Source organism: Cyanistes caeruleus, unplaced genomic scaffold, assembly GCF_971803275.1.
Source record: "Cyanistes caeruleus unplaced genomic scaffold, bCyaCae1.hap1.1 HAP1_SCAFFOLD_120, whole genome shotgun sequence".
Taxonomy (NCBI): domain Eukaryota; kingdom Metazoa; phylum Chordata; class Aves; order Passeriformes; family Paridae; genus Cyanistes; species Cyanistes caeruleus.
The window spans coordinates 108,892-130,289 of record NW_028255919.1 but is presented as its reverse complement, the minus strand read 5'-3'; the positions used below and the strand labels follow the sequence as shown (position 1 = coordinate 130,289).

At 48.6% G+C, this 21,398-nt stretch overlaps 1 protein-coding gene across 1 annotated transcript in view; it reads left to right on the top strand.

Moving 5' to 3' along the window:
• LOC147646125 (uncharacterized) overlaps nucleotides 1-21,398 on the top strand; it is a 325,143-nt gene that overhangs the window by 225,060 nt on the left and 78,685 nt on the right. The gene's annotated exons all lie outside the window — the stretch shown is intronic.

Here is a 21,398-nt window from a genome sequence, read left to right as displayed (position 1 = left end):
ATATATATATATATATATGTGAATATAATTGGCCAGTGGTTACAAATGCTTAAGGCATAAGCAAAACCGACTGGGGTGTGGGGGGTTCTTCTCACCTCACCTCACGTACGAAACAAAGCACTTCAAGCTAAACTTATATACTGTATGCTTATACATATTCATTAATGTTTCCCATAAGTTTCCTCCTTTTTCTGATTTTACTGACCATTTATTTTCTAAACTACATCCTGTACCTTAATTTTGACGTGTAACATCTGCAAAGGGGTACATCTGCTTTGTAACACTAATTCTTGATCGTTTCTAATGATAACTTTAGTAACAGTTGCAATTTAAGTAGCACGAATCAATTCCATTTATTACACTGGGAATGGGGAACCCCTGCACTTCCATTTCCGGGCAAACCCCCCTTCCTGGGCACAGAGACCCCCTTGAACTTTCATTTCGGGGCACTGGGAACCCTGGAACTCCCTTACCCACCCCCAAAAACCCCTGCACCCCCTTATCTGGAACCTGGAATCCCCTGAACACCCATTCTCGGGAATGGAAACCTCCCAGAACCCCCATTTCTGGGCACCAGAACCCCCATGAACCTCCATTTTCAGGCACCGGGACCCCTTGAACCCCAGAACAGAGGAAGGGATCCCCCTGAACTCCCATTCCGCTGCAGCAGGACCCCCGTGCACCCCTGTATCCAGGACTGGAACCCTCCCAAACCCCCCATCCTCACACCCTGGGACCCCCCTGCAGCCAAGCCAGGCTGTTACCCCCCTGCTTTGTTGGTATAACCCAAAGTTATCTCCTCCCCTGCCCTGCCTATCATTGTATCCCAACCCCTTTTTCCAGCACCTTCCCTATCAATCTTGTCCACCCTGCCCCTTGTTCCCAAATGTCCCCTGTCAATCCTGCCTTATGCCAACCCCCTGCTTGGACGTCCCCTTTGGAAATCCCCTAATCCACAGCACCCCATTGGTCCATGTGTCCTATTCCCCTCCCCAGGATATCCCTCACTGGTTGAAATTGTATCCACCCCTGGGCCCTCCCCATATATAAATTGCTGTACGCTTGTGTTCTGTGTCTTTTGTCCCTGGACCCTTGGGAGACTAAACCTTTCCCTGAACCCCAATATAAAAGACCTTCCCCCCATTCTTGCCTCCACACTGTGCCTGACAGCTGTTAAGTGCTGTAGAGCATTGCTCTAAGCCACATCTCGGGTCATCCTGCTCCTGAGGTGTGTTCCACTCCTGGCGTGGAGCTGAGGAAGAGCTGACCGGCCTTGGCACCATTTCACACCCAGCTGATCCCAGTGTGTCCCCACTCTCTCCCAGGGCCCTCCAGCGTGTCCATCTCGCTGGTGCCCTTGAGCTGGAGCCAGCAGCTCCTGGTGCTGCTGGATACTCCCCCGGCAATGCGGGCTCAGCTCCAGCTGCCAGGTGGAGCACGGCAGCCTGGAGCACCCCCTGAGCCGGCACTGGGGCACGGCCCGGCCCCCACAGCGTCGGGGACAGAAGGGGAGGCACTGGGGGGGCCCAGAGGGGGATTAGGGTGTGCTGGGAGGAACTGGGAGGGAGTTTGAGATAGACTGGTTTAAACTGGGGAAGGGATTGAGGTGCTTAGGATGGCTGGGAAGGGGTTTGAAGGATGTTGGGGAGGGTGGGATGGGTTTCTGGGGGTCCTGGTGGACACTGGGAGGGAGTTTGGGGGTGCTGGGTGTCACTGGGAGGGATTTGAGTGAGCCTGGAGGGACTGGAAGGAGATTGGGCATTGGAAAACAGGGATTAGGATGAGGTTGGTTGTGCTGGGAAGAGACTGGAAGGAGTCTTGATGAGTCCTGGTGGGGCTGGGAAGGGACTGGGAGAGGGTCTGGGGGTCCTGGGGAAGTGGGGAGAAATTGGGAGGGGGCTGAGGGATCCTGAGAGGAACAGGAGGGACTCTGCTGGGTCCTGAGGAGGCTGGGAAGAGACTGGCAGTGATTTACCAAAATAGTGATACTGATCTGGTATCAACACCAATCTGTTAATGGACAAAAAAACCTCTCCAACAGTTTAAAGTTACAAAGTGGATGTTTAATCACAGCACTGGGTGAGTGTGGGACTCACGCCTTAATATGCACTGCAAGTTCACAAAAGATTCCAGTGTCTATTTATTTACAGAAGTCTTAAAATATCTAAAATACTAATACATATTAATACTAATGCATATGCATAATGCTAACACTTCCCATTCCCCAGGTTTGATTAAAATGCACGGTAATGATTTAAAAAGTCATTATGCCTGCATGGTGGGCTCCTTAATTTGAGGAGGGGGTCATTTTGGCATGTAGTGGTCATCAAGAGATGAAGGAAAACCACTCTTCCTCACTCTCACCTTTCTACCTTTACAATGGTTGACATTACAAATAACATTTGGTACAATTCCAATTTCCTTCCTTGTGACTTTTAAATGGGTTTCCAGATGTAAGGTCTGTGATCTTCCTGAACCCGTTTATCAGTTTCTCTTTTCACATTATAAACACAGCTGACCAAACATACAATGACAAGTAATTTTTTACCTAAGTTCAAGATTCATTAACTCAAATCCTGCTTCTCACTTAAATCATTAACTCTAACTAGTTCCAGCAAGGCCTATCTCTAGCCATAATCTCTAATTTTTCTCTAATTCTTAATTGTTTAAAATTAGTGACTCCAAAAGAGGTTTCAGAGGGTCCTGGGTGGGCTGGGAGAGACTGGGAGGATCCTTGGAGGAGGTTGGGATGTCTGTGAGAGGTTTTGGGGGTCCTGACCCCGGCAGTTGCCCCAGGGATGCGTGAAATGCCACCCGCAGCAAGATGCTGACGGGGACCGGGGGCTCCACGTTGGCCTTCATCTTCCTGGCACTGGGGCTCGGCTTCTGCCTGTGCAGGAAGGTGAGGTGGGGTCACGGGGGTCGTGTCCTCCCCTCCACAGAGTGTGTGTGCTCCCCTCTGGGCCCCCAAGCCCGGTGTCACCCCCTTTTCTCTGCCCACACAGCTCCTGAGGCAAAAGGTTCTTGAAGATTCAAAGTCAACAATTCCCACTGTCATTCTGTATCCTGTTGGATTTTCATTCCCCTGCTTTCATCCAGGTGCCCATAGGGAGCCAGGAAGATGTGGAGCCTCCCAGCCAGGTGTCTTCCCAACACGCATCACCAGGACCACGGATCACCAGGGCTCTGCCCAACGGGGGTCACTGGGGATCATCCAACGCCCATCCTCCCATGGGGGATGGAGCTGGAGCAGCGCACGAAGCTCTTCCCGCACTCAGGGCACTCGCAGGGCTTCCCTTACTGGTGACTCCGTTGGTGTCAAGGTTGAGCTGGTGGAGAAGCTCTTCCCACACTGGGGACACTCGTAGGGCCTCTCCCCAGTGTGGATGCGCCGGTGAACGGTGAGGTGGCCGTTGTACTGGAAGCTCTTCCTGCAGTCGGGGCAGCGGAAGGGCCTCTCGTCTGTGTGAATCCGCTCATGTTTGAGAACATCAGAGCTGCGCTGAAACGTCTTCCCACACTCGGGACACTCGAAGGGCCTCTCCCCAGTGTGGATGAGCTGGTGTGCCCTCAGGTAGGAGCTCCACCCAAAGCTCTTCCCACATTCCAAGCAGGTGTAGGGCCGTTCCCCTGTGTGGATCACCTGGTGTGTCATCAGGTCAGAGATACTTCTGAAGCTCTGCCCACATTTCCCACACTCATACGGCCGTTCCCCAGTGTGGATCATCTGGTGTTGCATCAGGTAAGATGTGTTCGTGAAGCTCTTCCCACATTTCCCACACTCGTAGGGCTTTTCCCCAGTGTGAATCATCTGGTGCTGGATCAGTTGGGAGCTCCACCTGAAACCCTTCCCACATTCCAAGCACTTGTGGGGCTTTTCCTCCTGCTCTGAGCTCTGGCTGGATCTCTGGCCGTGTTCCTGGCACTGGGGGGATCTTTCCTCCTCGGAGCTCCCTGGACTGGATTTGCAGACCCTCCTTGTGCAGCATCTCTGGGGCTTTTTCTTCTCTTCCATCTCAACATAGTTTGGTGTTGAAAGACCCCCGAGCTGTTCACCAGTCTTAACAGAAGTAATTGTGAATGCCGTTTATTTCTATTATTAACACACCTTTTATAGGGTTCTACAGGGTCTGCGGGCAGAGCAAGTTACTATTGGCTAACACACACAGGTTTACATTCTTATCCTTGTACACAAGGATATTGTTTTGCTTTACTCTCTCTTCTGCAGGAGGGTTTCAAGGATTTCAGCCCTTAATATCACGACTTATTTCAAAGACTGGTTTGTGCAGACAGGCCTTTACTAATATATAAAATATAGCAACAATTCCCCCTTTCTCTTTTTGCACAAACCAGGCTTTGGATGTGACTCATTCTATACTCTTATGAAGACAAGATAACACACAACTTAGACTTTCATCCCCATTAACATTATAAGTAAAGTCCGTCCCCCTTCTAGCACAAGAGACCTCAACCATCCAGTGATGCCGCAGCTGGAGAACCAACTTCCAATGGGGTCACTATCTTCTTTCAGGGCATGTAACCCATCCTGTAGCTGCTGCAGTTGCCCATGAATGGAAACGGAATGATCAGTAAGATTCAAGCAGCACATGCCTTCAAACTCCCCACAACCATGTCCTTGTGCTAAGAGCAAAAAGTCAATTGTGGCTCGATTTTGTAATACTGCATGACATACACTACTCACATCGGCTGAAAGCTCACTTAACATTGTGGATGTTAAGTTCAATTTTTTCTTAGTCTAACAAGCGAGCCTTTTTAGAGTTGCTAAGCTTTAATTCATTCAGGCTTCACTTTGACTGACTGATGTTTTTTATTTTATCAACTACATTCAGCAATTGGTGTAAGCTTGGATGGAAACAAAGTAAGTTTCCCAAAATAACAGAGTTTTCTATGTGGATTAGCAGGAATCTCATTCCATGCTCTATCTCCACAGATTAGGAATATGGAACTAATTAATCGCTTTGGTAATTGTTCTGTGAGATTGCACCACTAATAAAGGCTTTACTTACAATGGTAGTAACGAGATCAGCTACAGGGTTGTCTGCAGCCCAGTGCTGCATTACTTTGTTAGAATGACGTTTTGTGGGGGGTTCAAACATTATCCATCCACCTGAGGTATGGGTGGAACCTAACAAATCTAATTCTTCTGGGGGGCCCTATGGTAACATTGAGAACTTTGGTAATTTTTGCTTGCCAGCAGGCTTCAAGTTGTCTTAATGTGAAGCCAACAGTGCAATTGCACTCTTGCAACATTGCAAATTGATTCAGTCAAGTCTCATTTCTAACTAAACCTTTAAATGCTGGAGGATCCCATTCAGGGATTCCTATGAGACAGGTGTGAAAAGGATCTCCAGGTGTGGCTAGGCTCAGACACATTGACCTTTGGCCAGTTCAGTGTGCCAGAGTGACCCATATGTTCTGTCACTTTTGGATGTTAGTTAGCAGACAGTTGGTCAGGACTATACACAACACAATTACCATAAGCAGTTTTTTCCATGTAAATGACACCATACTAGCAAATTCACAGCTAAACTTTAACGTTAAATGAACTTTCAAAGATGCTTACACTAGCTCTTGAAGGGGGAAATGCTTATACTTTATACTAATTTATACTAATATAACAATTGCTATACAGGCTAAACTCTTTATCTTAAACTATCTAACTACTTTTAACACACGTGCTCTGGTATATGTGTAGTCTAAGCGTGAAAGCAATTTGCTGAAAGGGTAAACACACAACTACAATTTGCTTTATATACAGTTAGATGGAGTCTCTACACTTTTCTTAGATCTTCTACAGAATTTCCTTCACAAACAGACTATGATTTAACACAATTCAGTCTTGGAACGTTCACTGCTCCCATGGTGTCAGCTGGCAGCTGATCGGTGACTGAAGGCTTTGATGTTCAGGTTGTTCTTCACGTCCTTCTAAATCATAAAACAAAAGATAACTGAAAAATTGGTAGAGACACAACATCATAATAACAACATAAAATCTCTGTTGGCAACTGTCTGTGTAGTGTTCAGACACAACTGTGTCCTGACAGCTCCACTTCTGATCCATGTCTGGAGTACCAAGGCTGTGTGGTGACATCTCTGTTCACTGATCTCGTGTGTTCAGGGGCACACAGTCTGGTCAGATGGAGAGGTGACCTTTTTGAACCTGCCAACAAAACACAGACACTTCTCCCCTTGAAGTTAATGAATTACACTAATCAAATGCTTTTAGGGCATCAATTTCCCCCGTTTTTTTTAAAAAAAAATAAAAACGAGATGTACTTCTGTTAGAAACATCAACATTAACACAAAACCATATACAATCAGTAAGAACCTATAGCAGTTAAAAATCAATAAATCATAAACATTATTAATAACATATGTAATATAAAACTACTATTAATTACTAAAACACTGCACCAGCATCCCATACTTTGCAAACAAACAGAAACAAAAAATCATCAGTGAAGGATTGGATAACCACCTCCGGAAATGATTCTCCAAGCTCACTTCAAAATTGATCCAGCTGTCATATTAATAGGGTCAAATTGCTGAGTCAAAAAGTGACTCAAATACTGATTTGGGACAGAAATCATCTGGATCTATTGGCAAACAGATCTGTCCAGGTAAAGTTAAGGCTTGGCCAGGGCCTGGCTTTAAACTGGAAAGATGCCGCTTAACTCATTTCTAAAACAAGGTTCTCAATAGCAGCAGCTAGGAGATGCTCACAGCACAGCAAACTGTTAAAATGCATTTGTACAAAGCAAATGATCAGAAGCCTCAGGTACCAGACCAATTAAACCATTCAGCAGCTGGTTTAATCTGAAGCCTCCCCCATGGCAGCTGATCCTCAGCAATGGTACATCTTCTTAAAATTCTGGAAACACTGAAAAATAAGAAAACTATGGCAAACAAAAACTGCAGAGATTGTAACAACCAATAGAACTCCCGATGAAGTCAAGGGTGTCACAGACTGCATTCCCTTCTATCCACAAGCAGGTGTTCATCAGCATTCTGTCACAGCTGTTTCAGTTGTGGCTATCTTCATCTCTCTAGGAAAATAACTATACTTTGCAGTTTAGACAAGTGTCTCCAATAAAACATAAACAATTTAAATTAAACAATATTTAAACCTAACAATAATGATTTATGACAAAAGGAAATAACAAAACTTAACCTTAAAAAATATCTAAGTTATAAAACTTAACTTAAAAACATTCAAGCCTAAACATAATAAAACTTGACTTTTCTTAATTCTATTAACACTTAATCTATATTAAATAAAAACATACCTTAATCTTATTCTGTTACTATAAAGAGGCAACTAAAAATTTGATATGTACCTTCTAAACACAATATAACAATAACATGGATTCACTATAAAGATTATAAAAACATAACAAATCCATCACAATTCTATGTCATCTAGCTTTGAGAATAACTCACAATAACTGCAAATGGTACTAAAAATACTCATTCAAAACAGGAATTTGTCTAGTATATATTCAAATTAGTTAGGATTTTAAAGTGCAGATTTTCTAGAGAAAAACCACAACACAGGATTTGGCAAGTTGCCATTCAGCTTTTGTAGCACTTTTCAGAAATATTAAGTCTAATTCTTAAACTAAAATCTAAAATCCAAATTGGTATATATGCAGTTATATGTGTTTTATATAACAAAAGGACTCACATTGAAATTACCTTATTAAAATTGTGGAAAAAACAAGCAAATGGGTAATATATACTTTAACTTAACTTTGTCTTGTACAGTAAAGTTCTCTTAACTAATTATTTTTTAAACCACAAATCTCTTCTGCAGATAACGTTAATTGGAGTGTTTTCCTAGTAGCTGTAAATCATACCATATTTTAACCTTAGGTTCTAAAACCAGTTATTGCACGGTAACTTCTGTTAATATTCACCTTAAACACCTTTTTTTTTTTTTAACTTTCAAAGAATCACAATAATTTCTCCAGGAAAACTCCAAAAACTGCAACTGCATGAACTCATAATTACTTAAAACACAAAATCAACTCTAAAAGGGTATATAAAAACATTTTAAAAAACCAATGAACCGTGACTTTTTAACAAACTGGGTACTATCCCGGTGCTTTTTCTTAGAGAGGGAGCGGGGGGTGGACTGCCCGCCCTGCTGCTGCTCTCTGCTGCTGTTATCTTTATTCACATTCTCCACATACTCTCGCAGGAAAAAAAACAACAAAAAAACACCTCACAAAGTTAACTTTAACACATACAGTTGTTTCTCTCAATCTCTCTTGTTCACTGATAGAGGAAAAAAGGGGCACAATTTTTACAAAAGCAGGCGATGTTACACAAAAAGTCTCTCACGGTCAGGTGCTAACAACGGTGACCATTGCAGCTTATCAACTTCTAATTACAGTGATGAATTTCGAACTAGATACCATATAGTTTGTGATTTTTTGGCAATTTTGTTTCTTTCTGAAGCTGTCTGAGCCACCTGTTCCTGCTCAGCTGTTTCTGTAATTGTTCAGTGTGGCCTTGGAACTTTTTCTGCACTGCTTCTGTCCCGGGGGTGCCCCCGCTCTCTGCGCACACCTCAGTGCTCCCCATGTCCCACTGGTTCGGGTGGAAACCAATCTATATTTGGATTCTTTTCCTCCAGGGTAGCAAAGTTGGAACTTAAATAAGATTGTAATGTTAAGAGTGACTCCATAAGTGAAGAAAATAGTTCAGGATATATCACATCCTGCCGTAACTGAACAGATTCTGTTCGTTGTTTCAGCGTTTCCTCTGGAATTTCTTTCTTATTATTTCCTTCTCTCTGACTCTCCCTCCCTCTTTCCATGGGCAGCACAGATAGGAGTGTTTGCCCAGCAGTGGGAGGCAAAGGCGAGAGCATACCCATAAGCAAGAAGTCCAGGGAGCTCCTTGCGCAAATCAAAACCCTTAAGCTGTGGCTTTTCTAAAAAGCAGGTAAATAAATCATGTGCTGCTTGCCTTTCCATCTTACCGTCAGCGCTGTTGCAGCCCTACAAGGTTTGGCAGCACGTTACAGCCAGGACTCTCCTCTGAGGTCGCCTGGGGCGCGGCACCGTTGCTTTTCGCCGTCCTTGCTGCGGAGGACCCGTCCCCTGTCGCCGACTCCCGTGGCCTTTGCTTTTTAATGTCCCAAAGGTCCCAAAGGTCCCAAGGGTCCCATTTGTTCGGGCGCCATTTGATGAGTTCGGTGGGAGACAAGCAGCACTCAATATGAATGATCAGTAAGTCTCCTTTATTGGCAACTCCAAACTCCCTATATAACATCAATAATTAGGCTCCTACATAGTGCAAAAGCAAGCTCATTATTGGATATTTCATTTAAGGAGAACTCCACTTAGTTCCACCTTCTTGTGGTCATTCATCTGTGCTGAATCCACATTCTTCTGATCACAGTGTCCTGTTCTCAGTTCACAGTTATCAGTAAGGTCTTTCTGACATTGCAACATCTCATACCAACTACACTCTACTGTTGTTTAATTCTTTCTCAGCTAATTGCTGCATGGGAACACGACCTTTGTTAGCTAGCCACTCTTTCACACTGTTGAGCTTCAGGAGCCTCCTGGGAAGCACCAGCCATGAAGATTCCAGTGGGCTCAGCTGCTACCTGCAGGGGTACTGGGTGTGGCCCGTTGTGACTCAGCGGTGCTAAGAGACCCCTGTGACATCAGAGAGCCCCACCACGACTCAGGGTGTGTAAGCGGCGCAGAACCCTGAGGTGCCCAGTCCCGTGAGAGCCACTCTTGCAGAAGGAAGCAGCTCCCGAGATCCATTCGCGCTTCAGGATCTCAGAGATGGAGGAGAAGAAGGCAAAACCCAAATGCTCCCAGCCACCCAGCCCCCTGCCCAGCTGGGGGCAAGACCAGGCCCTCAGCGGGCACTTGGTGGGGGCAGTGGGTGGCTCAGCCTGGCCACAGTCAGGCACTGAGGAGAAGGAGGGGCCCTTGGTCATCACGGAAGAGAAGAACCCTGACGTGGATGACGAGCCTTCCCAGTGGGGAGACCTTCGGGCCCAAGAGCCTCGCCTCTACGGAGCAGGGAGTCACCAAGAGTTGCACCAGGGGAAGGTGGCTGTGAGAGTGCCCTGGGGAGATGTGGCACAGCAACACCTCTACCAGTGGCAACAAAGGGTGACAGTCAAGGAGCTGCCCCAAGGGGAGAAGGAGGTGAGTGACCTAAAGCTGTCCCAGCAAGGGGAAGGAAGTGCGAACAGCCAGGAGAAGCAGACACGTTCTCCTGCCCCCAGTGAGGAGATGCCATCAGCAGGGGTACAGAGCTCAAGCCCTGCCCCTCACAGCACCTGCTGCTCCCCCAGCCTGCCGGGAGCCCAGAGCCCCAGTGAGCAGCAGGCTGTCGCTGAGGGGAGGTCACTCCTAGCAGAGGAAGGGAGTGAGGAGGGGACCCCAGCTGAGTATGATGAAGACTGGGAACAATACACCCAGAGTGAGTCTTCCCAGGAGTGCCAAGCAGAGCCAGAGCTGTCCCAGGAAGAGGTCAGCAGCTCCCAGGACTGGTACGACTCAGAAGAGTGCAGCGAACTGGGCCATGGAGACTTCCTGGACGGGGACTCCAGCAGCCTAGACGATTCCACCGAGGAAGACAACAGCAGCACACAGGACAGCTATGAATATGTGAGCATCCTCAGCTTTGGGATCACCCCCCTGCCACAGGAGGAGGACAGCTTGGACAAAGTCAGCGTCCTCGAGCTGTGTGAAGCAGAAAGCAGGGCCCAAAGCCTGGCAGCTCTTGCGGCAGACGGGCTGCCAGTGCCTGTCCCTCGGGAGGCCTGGCTTGAGGTCCAGGCACCGGAGTCACTCCGTGCCTCACTTTCCTCCCTGCATGGCCAAGCCTCCATGGCCCAGCAGGGGCCTGAGGCAGGGCCTCAGAGCCTGGGGCCTGCCCTGCACAGCCTCGAGGTCCCCGAGGCCCTCAGGCAGCAGCCGTCTCCCTCCAGCAAACGGCCCGGCTTCCTCAGGTGGGCACGGCGGGCGCTGCGGGCGCTGTTCCGCTGGCCCTGCTGGGCACCACAGCCACAGGAGTAGCGCCGCTGCCAGGCTTACAGATGGCAGCTGGCCCAGGGCCCCAGGGAGCCACACCTTGCCCTGGACATGGCCCTGCAGCCTCAGCTGCCATGGCTACTGTGGACTGTGCCAGGGGCATCTCCCCAACACCCAGAGTCACCGCTGTGGCCAACCCCAAACAGCAGCCATGGGGCACATTGGTGCCAGGGCGCTCAGCAGTGAATCCCAGAGTCATCAAGATGGGAAGAGACCCCGACAGTCACCCAGTGCCACTGGCCTCCTGGCAGCACCGCCATCACCGCAAAACCACATCCCCAAGGGCCACAACTCTTCGACACTCCAGAGACAGCCACTCCACCACCTCCCCGGGCAACTTCTTCTAATGCCTCACGCCTCTGTCGGAGAAAAACTGCTTCTGATATTGAGTCTGAACTTCCCCTGGTGGCATCACGGGACATTTCCTCTCATGAAAGGATCCCACGCCAGTCCTTTGGGATTATATCCATGAAGAATGGGCACAGACCAGAGGTGCTGCTCCACTGACGTGACTGCAGAACTTTGGCTCGTACCATTCTTCCAAAAAAATCAACTTTGAGTTTAGGAAATAGTAGTAGTTAGGAATAAGAATAGGAATAGGAATAAGAAGATGAATAGGAATAAGAAGATGAAGATAGTCATTAATATAAGAAGAATAGGAATTACAGTAAGCATAACAAGTGAATAAGATTAATTAGAATAAGAAGAATAGGATGAAGAAGAAATAGTAGTAGTAAATAGGAATAAAAATTAGGAATAAGAAGAATAAGAGTAAGACAAAGAAGAAAAAATAGTAGTAGTAATTAAGAAGGGAAAGAAGAAGAAGAAGAAGGGAAAGAAGAAGACGATTTAGATGAAGAAATAGTAAATAGGAAGAAGAAGAAGAAGATCATCAAATTAAAATACACATCTGGGATCTCAGAATGCAGGGAAGGAATTTAAAAAGCACCTACTTCCACCTGATCGTCTTCTGAGCACTCTCTGCCTCTGAGACCTCCTCCCTATTTCTATGTCCCTGGCACCCATTTCTTTCTCAATAAAACCCACGTTCAATAAAATCTGCTTGTTGTCCTCCTATGGTCTCATTTGCACCTTCACTGGGGCAGAGGCACCTCTCCTTCATGGCATCCTAGCCCTGGGTGGAACCATGGGCAGGGTCCCTTCCAGTCATGAACACTCCAGGATTCTGTCAGGACTCCCTTCCCTTCTTCCCTCCGCTTCCAGCTGGAGAATGTGCAACAAAGCAACCTTTGCTGTCTGCTCTGGGAGCCCACCCAACTGCTGGACCCTGCCCAGCTCCCTTGGGAGGCACAGCAGGAGCAGCACCCTGGCAGCCTCGGGAATTGCCCTCTGGGGTCCATGGCACACACTGCAATGGGCTGGCATTCCAGCTTCCAGCAAGGAAAAAATGTTCCTGCCCTTCAAGGCAAAGTTCTCAAAGGGCAGAGACCCAAGTGGAGCAAGATCTTACAATGACATTCCACTGCCAGCCTCCATAACTTCATCCAGGGCTGCTTTACCTCCTGGATTGGGGAAAAACAAAAATCAGGAGAGGGTCTTTGGCTGGGAACTGCCACAGGAAAAGAGGGACACTGGGAGGGAAAAAGAGCAGACAAAGGAAGGCAGGAGAGAAAGGAGGACACAAATGGCAACCAGCTGAGAAGGTGGCACTCTGAAAACCAAACCGGAACTTACGGAAAAAGAATGGGGCAGAAATGAAGGATTCTGAAACTTTATTTACTATGCTTCTCTGGGCAACCTGTGCCAGGACCTCACCACCCTCACAGGGAAGATTTTCTACATTAAACATGAATTTCCTCTCTTTCACTCTGAGCCACACAAACTCGTTTGTGGTAATTCTCATAAACTGCTCAGCTCTTTGTTCCAGTGCACCCAGCAAGCAACAGGCAGGACAGTTCCACCAGCATGGAAACCCAACTCACAGCTGAGGGACTCAGAAAATCTAAACACCAGCAGAACACCAAAAGGGCACATTTATCATTTTTGCTACAATACACAGCACTGAAAGTGATAGCTAATGACAGCCTCCTAGTCACCCCAATCCTTTCTCCATTTTAAACTTTCTCTGAAATAACCAAAATAACTCTTCAAATTCCTTCATCTTTATCAATCACAGATCTTTTCAGAGCAGACTCAGGAAGAGAGCACATTAGCATGTTGTTATTCAGACATGGCTTGTTGTCCATCTTCCCCTGCTAAATGACAGCAGTAGATACTGGGAATAACCAGGTATCCTGAGGAATTTTTCCTGCAGCAAGTTATTTTCCTGTCATGGTCCATCTGTAATTTTATGACTTATTAAAAGACCAATATAAATACAGTACAGTGCCTTGCAATTACTCCCCCATATATTTATAAACCTCAAAGTCTTCCAGGTGCTAAAAACAGGAAAAACCCTGTGTCACTCTTTCAGGAGATTAACGTAGTTAGGGACTGGACACATCCTCTGTAGGACTAACTAGAAAAACAGCTGAAGCTCCAGCAGATCCTTAATAAACTTTTCAGGAATAAAATTGTGTTATTTCAGTGTGCTGATTTTTTATTCATCTAGTTATTATCTTTTTATTTCTTTTCTCTTTCTGACTTTTCAAAAGCTGATGTTGCACAAGAAAGTGAGCTGTGGAAACCTGTAGCAAGCTGTTCAATTAGGGCTGAACTGCTCCATCAGCTTCACAGAGAATTTTTATTTGACCCCAGGAATGCTGGTTACTCAAGCAGACTAAACAATTTTGATTCATTTCAGCATGTGAGGACTGGGGTGTGCAGCTTCAGGCCAGGCTGGCAGGGTTGAACAGGAATTCCCAAACAGCACTGGAGTCATGGTCCCCTCAGCATACCCTGCTCCACCCAGCCCCAGCCTGCTGGGAATCAGGCTCAGACGTAAAAGCATGAATTCTGAATATCTCAGGATTGCTGTGTCGCTGCCCACTCGGCCCTTCACGCCCCGGCTAGCTTGTGCCAAGCGTCAGCGGCAGGAGTGGGGAACCAGGTGAGCACTGTGTGGCTCGACCTGGAACCTCTAGAGCTCCTTTGGGCTCGGGCTCTATAGTATGCAGGGCGACACGAGGTGCAGTAAAGGGAGAGAGAGTGCTCGGAGTCCTCCAATTTCCCAGGAACAAGTTTATTCCAGCAGGCGCAGGGAGAAGGCGATGAGGGACAGGGCTGGGATCTCGAGGAGAAAGTCCGAGCCGAGACCCTGGGCACCTCTGTGCGCCAGGTTTTAAAGCCCGTGGGCGGCTCATACAACAACCAATAATATGGCAGCAGGGGAGGTGTTGTGGGAAGGGGTTACAATACTCAAATTCAATGGTAGGGACTTGGGGGAGGGAGGATAGCTATACAACCAATAGGGCATCGAGTAAGGGGTGATGAACAGGGAAGGAACCAGAACAAAAGGTGTGGTGTACATAGACTGATAGGGCTTGGGGGTAGGACCAAAGTGATGGATGGGGAACAATCTGGAAAGAGGGGAGAGGTTTACAATGACAGGCAACTGGGAACAACTATATCGGGATAGTGGGGAATAACTGGGGCAAACCAACTCTAAACTCAACGAAGGTGAACAAACATACTTAATGAAGGTAAACTAACAGGCGGCAACATCTCCCCCTTTCTTTTTTAGAAAGAGGAGGTTGCATCGGCAGGAGGTGCAGAGGGTTCAACAAACCAGTCTTGGGGTACGGGAGAAGGAGGAGGTGAAGAGGGAGGAGAAGGAGCGCTAACAAAATTGACTTGAGGGGAGGGGGATACAAGATGTAAAACTGATTGAACTAAACATCTTCTTAAAACTGCAAACGCTATTAAAACGATGAAAACGACGAAAACAATCCATAAAACAGTCTTTAAAATGGACGAGAGCCATCCGGAGACCCCCCATCCCGAAAAAAGACTGGTGACCCAGTCATTAGTCTCTTGGCGTATTTGGTGGATCATGCCCTTCATTTCTGTGATGGTTTTCTTGATGTCTGTGCTCCTGGTGGTCAGATTCATGCAGCAAAGTCCCTCAAATTCTTTACAATCATGATTATGGAGGAGCAGTAGGAAATCAATAGCAGCGCGATTTTGTAGCGTTGCTCGCCTGGCTATCTCCTCGTCTTTGAGGAGGTCGCTCAGCGCGGTTGACGTTAAATTGGCTTGCTTGACCACCCAACACTCTAATTGGCCTAATTCTCCGAGGGCTTGTGCCGCAGCCAACCATGGCAGAAATACTGACACAGCAACCCGTTTTGGTTTATTCCAATGAAAAATTTCAGAGTCGCAATCAGGGTCAAGATCTTCGAGACTGTGCTTCTTAATGACCGAATTATTCTTTCGTTCCCAATTTTCAATTTGAGATGTATTGGGCGCAAACAAAGACAACCGGCCTAAAGTGCACGGCCCTCCGAGAAGGCGAGAGGGGATGCCAGCCCACGCTCGGTCCCCACAAACTAAAAATATGCCCTTAGGCAACTTAAGAGGGTAGGAACTGAGGGTTGAGGGCATCTTAACATGGGCGATGTTCTTGCACCAGGAGGCTGCTTGAAACTGTTTGTTGTCCTGCATTAAATTAGAATAAGGAGTAGGATCTGAGGGGTAGTAACGGAAATGGATACAATAGGGTGCGGGGGAGGAGTTTAACAAATCAAATTCTTGGGGCTCAGTCGTTGCCCTTTCCAAGAAGACCAGCCAGTCTCTCCATAGTAGGAGAGGGTTCTGGACAGGCCTCTTAATCTTGTAGGTGAGTGCAGAGCGGGCCACTCGCTGAGCTGGCCTCCCTTTATTAGCTTCGCTGAACAAACTCAACAGGGAATCCGGGTATTCATTAGGCTTTAACGGGATCCCCACCAGGCAAGTGGTCATCGGATTTCCTGCTGCTCCTGTGGATAGGCATAGCTCATCCCGTTGGAGGGACTTTGCCAACATGACCCAAACATTTTGTTTGGGTTGGGGCACGATCCACATGTTGATCTGGGTCACCAGCATCATCAGGAGTGCAGTGGTTGGTGCAACGATCGGGGTGGTCATCTTTCCGATGGCTCTTTCTGAAAACAAAACATACGAAAAACATAACTTTAACTGAAAAGAAAGGTAGGTTGACATAACAAAAAGGGGCTTGGGTTGTTTCCTCCTCCTCCTCGGGATGGGGGATGGCTCATCCGGACACGACGTCATTGACATCCTCGACCCTATCTGGTGGCCTGCTTGGATGTCTGGGGACATAAGGTTTCACCCATCTTTGTGGGATCCACCTTGGTCCCTGGGGCGAGGATATGCAAGCGTACCCCCGCCCCCAGGTCACCAGATCGAAAGGACCCAAGATCTTCTGGGTCTCAGGGTCCCGGACCAGCAGTGGAGGGCGCTGCTGCAACTGGTAGTTCTTGTTGGTCTTGAAATGCCGGGCCACTGGAGGGTTAGGGTCCTGTTCGGAACAATTGAGAAAGTTTAGCGTGTAAAGGGCTTTGAACAACCGCTCTTGTGGCGTGCAGCCCTTCACAGTCTCCCTTTGATGAGAAAGGACACGCTTGAGCGACTGATGGGCTCGCTCAACGATCGCTTGGCCGGTGGGGGAGTGTGGGATGCCTCTCTTATGTTCCACTCCCCACTCCTGCAGGAATTCCTCCAGTTTCCTGGAGGTGTATGCTGGGCCATTGTCTGTTTTTATTTCTTTGGGGACCCCCAGTACAGAGAAAGCCTGCATTAGGTGCTTACAGACATGCTCGGCTTTCTCTCCTGTGTGGGCAGAAGCAAAGACAGCACCTGAGAAGGTATCGATGGAAAGGTGTACGAACCGAAACCTGCCAAACTCAGGGACGTGTGTTACGTCCATCTGCCACACTTCGCAGCTCTCCAGACCTCGAGGGTTGACCCCCGATCCCAAGGAGGGCATTGCGGTGGATTGGCAGTGCGGGCATGTGGCCACAATGGCTCTGGCCTGATCTCGCCGCAGGTGGAATTGGCGGACCAGACCAGGCACATTTTGATGGAACATCTGATGGCTCAGCTTAGCTTGTTGGAACAGATCTGGGAGCTGAGCCATGGAAACAGGGGCAGCGAGGGAATCAGCTACCTGGTTTCCCTCGGCTACCGGGCCAGGGAGATCCATATGTGACCTTACATGCATTACAAAAAATGGTTGCTTTCTGTGGGAAACAGCATGTATTAGCTTAGAAAGCAACTCAAACAATTTCGGGTTTGAGACCTCCTTCAGAGCAGCGTGCTCTGCTCTGGCAACTACCCCTGCAACATAGGCCGAATCAGTGATTAAATTGAAAGGTTCAGGAAACTTCTCAAAGGCTCTGACGACTGCATCCAACTCAGCAACTTGTGGAGACCCTTCCACATATTGAATATCTGCTTCCCACTGCTGAGTTTCGGGATCTCGCCAAGTCACTACAGACTTGTGAGATGCCCCGGATGCGTCTGTGAACAGAGTCAAAGCTTTGAAGGGGCTTTCTGCTCCGCATTTCTTTTGGAATCGGTTCAAATTTAGAATTGAAAAATTTGTGGGCAGGGGCATGGACCGAAACTTGGCCTTCAAAACTATCTAAAGCAATCTGGAATGTCTCATTCTCCCGAAGTAGTTGATTAAACATTTCTTTTGTGAGCCTATCTGGAGACGCTTTGTCCCGAGACAAGCTGACTGGTACTCGAACGCATGCAAAATCACACCCAGCCATCTCCCGAAGCCGAGCTCGAGCTCTCCCGATGAGCTGAGCCATCAGCTCCTGTGGCCGGGTGATACTTTTGGACCTTTGATGGCTCAAGAAAACCCACTCTATGATTAAGAGGGGATCCTTAGAGCCCTGGTCCCACTGAAAAATCAGCCCACTGAGGTGTGGCATTCTCCCGAGTATGATGAATTCAAAAGGCAGGGTCGGTTCGTACCGATGTGCTTGCCTTTCGACAAGCGCATCCTCCACTTTCTCTAAGGCTTTCCTCGCCTCTGGGGCCAGAGTCCTGGGAGAACTCAGCTCTTTCTCCCCCTTCAAAAGTGTGAAGAGGGGGGCTAGGTCTTCCGTGGAAAGGCCCAGCCAAGGCCTGACCCAGTTTAAGGTCCCACACAGCGAGTGAAGGTCCGCTAAGGTTTTCGGATTGCTGTTTATTGCCAATTTTTGAGGCACAACAGTCCTCTCAGCAATCCGCAGACCCAGATACTTCCAGGGTGGCATCCGTTGAACTTTATCCTCCTGGAGTTGAAAGCCTGCAGATGTTAAAACCTTAACCACTTGGTCAAGTGATCGGGTAAGTAGATCGTCATGGGGGGTGCACACTAGGACATCATCCATGTAGTGATGGATGATGACCTCCCCCATCTCTTTGCGCACAGGAGACAGCAACGAGGAGACGTACCACTGGCAGATGGTGGGTGAATTCTTCATGCCTTGTGGCAAAACCCGCCAGTGGAACCTCCTCATTGGGGCTTCTCGGTTGAGGGTTGGCACCGAGAAGGCAAACCATGGGGCGTCGTCAGGATGTAGGGGAATTTGAAAGAAACAGTCCTTGATGTCGATTATGGCCAGATTCCAATTTTGGGGGAGCATAGTCGGGGTAGGCATCCCTGGTTGAAGGGGCCCCATGTCAACAATGATTTTGTTGATGGCACGAATGTCGTGGAGGAGTCGCCACTTGTCTTTCCCCGGCTTTCGGATAACAAACACCGGGGAATTCCAAGGGCTGGTAGTTTCTACTATGTTACCCTTATACAACTGCTCCTCCACGAGCTCGTTGAGCGCCCTTAATTTGTCTTTTCAAAGCGGCCACTGATCAATCCAGATTGCTTCATCAGTGGTCCAATCGAGCTTCTGGAAGGGGCGCTCTACAGTGGCCGCTATTAAAAATCCCGAGGGGTTTTCGGGATTTCAATCTTTACCCCCCATTGTGACATAAGGTCCCTCCCCCACAAGGGAACCTGAAAATCCGCAACAAATGGGCGTAAATTTGCCAATTGCCCATCCGGTCCCTTAATTTGTACTACGCTCTTAGATACCTGTGCCAATTGAGTACCCCCTATACCCTGAACCTTCCCCGCCACGGGTTGCAACTCCCAATGTGACGGCCATCTCCTTTGGGGGATGATTGTCACATCTGCCCCTGTATCAAGCAGACCCCTCAAGTTGACAGATTCCGCACCCTGCTTGATGCTGCAGTCGATGATGGGTTTATTTTCACCCACCACCTCTGCCCAGTAGACGCCTGGTGCGTGGTCGTCTACCGGGACTCCCTCTGGGACAGGAATGTACTGAGCTATGATTTGCCCTTTTGGGAGAAAATATGGTGGGTGAATGCAGTGCGCTAAGAGGATGAGATCTTCCGGACCACCCGGGAAGGTGATCGGGGAGATCTCAATCTCTGGGGGTGTGTGTCTTGTGTCCCCGATGGCGATAAACTTACAGTCGTGTCCATTCCCTGGCTGGTTCTCCTCCAGTGGGTCCACAGCTACCACCGTCCAGTGCTGGGACCGGAAGAGGATGTCTTTGACGGTGATAAGGTGTCGCGTCCGGTAAATTTGCCACGTCCGATGTTTCTTTCCCCCCACCTCCACGATACCTGCCCCATTTTTTGCATCACGCGGGGCAGGTTCGCGCCGCCCTCTCAGTTTTTTTGTTTTTTATTAGTTGTTCCCTCCAGTACTCTCCCCCCAGATCCATTTCCCACGAGCCCCTGGCGTGGGTGGGCAGTGGGACAGTCTCTCGCCTTGTGACCCAGTTGTCCACATCGGTAACACTGAGTAGTTCTTGCTGGTGGAAGGATGAACTGGCCCGACGGGTGTTGGGTCACTGCCGCTGTTGGTGTTCTCCTGGCCGCCTGTGGTGGTGGTGGTACCCTGGACGCCCCCACTAACGGAACTTTCTTCTCACATGCATCAATGAGGACGTCCAAGATTGGCGGTGGATACATGGGCAAACTAAATATAACCTGTTTGCAGATGTCATTACAGTTTGCCTTAGCCATTTCTAAGACAAGCTGCTCTTGTAGCTCAGGTTTATCAACTTGTCTTTCTATTTGCTCCTGTAAACGGTTAATAAACACGGTAAATGGCTCATCGGGGAACTGTTTAATATTTGAGAAGTTGGTCAGGGGTTCCCCCCCTGGCAGGATGTTAAATACCTTCTCTGCGGCCTCCGTGATCTTAGCTAAGACAGGCCATGGTAAAACCCTTGCCTGTTCTTCCGGCTTCCCCCAATTCCCTTCACCGCACAAGTGATCTATCGAGAGGGGGTTTTCGTCCGCGTCAACCGCGGACTCCTCGCTGCGCAACAGCTCAGGAAGGATGGCCTCTAACGACTTCTTCCACCTCTGTTTCCACAGCCTATAATCAGCTGGGGAAAGGAGGCAGGCAAACAACTCTTTTAAGTCGTGGGGGACCATCTCGTTCGCGGAGAAGGTGGCTTTTAATAAACCCTTAAAGTATTCACTTCTCCTACCGAACTCTTTCTGGGCTTTGCACAGCTCCCTCTTTGTCTGGAAGGAGAAGGGTTCCCATTCTCGGTACCTCCCTCCCTTTCCTCTAAAACTGACCGGTGCGGCAAAGGGAATCACTACCTGTTCCGGGTTCTGGTCTTCAGGCCTGTCACTTCCTGTCCCCAAAGCGTGGGAACCGGATGGGACAGTGTGGGAGCTGGGAGGAGGGACGTGGGAACCCGGAGGAGGGGCGTAGGAACCAGAAGGAGGGGCGTGGGAACCAGAAGCCGGAAGAGGCGGGGCTGGAGGACAGACTGAGGAGGAGGGCTGAAGGGAGGAGCCGCAGCCAGAAGGGGTGGGGTTTTGGGAGGTCACACTTTGGAGACATGCCCCCGAGGAGGAGGAACCACCCAAGGGGAAGTGGGAGGAGTCAGGGTAGGATGGAAGGGAGGGGCTAGGGAGGAAGGGGTTGGTCATTGAGGGAAGAAAGGGGTTCTTGGAAGAAGGAGCACAAGGGGGGGGTCCGACCATGCGGTCCCTGCCATCTTGTGCCCTTTGGAGGCCATTTTGAGGGTTAGGAGAGGGGTCAGGGAATATAGGGGAGCATTGGAAACTGGGGGAAACTGAGGCACGGGGGTTAGAAGAGGAAGCAGGGTACATGGAGGAGCCTTGGAGACTGGGGGAAACTGAGGCACGGGGGTCTGAGGGTAAAAACTGGGGTCTTGTAACCTGGGAAACGTTTAACTGAGGGCTGATAACTGGGGAAACTGAGGAATGGGAAGACACTCTGGCAGCTTGGCCAGGGCTGCCAGGGCAAGGGTTCTGGGAGAGACGTGGGGAGCCAGGGATCCTGTTACCCTTGGGGGATCCCTGAACAGGACAACTTTCCCTGCAGGTCGCTCTGCA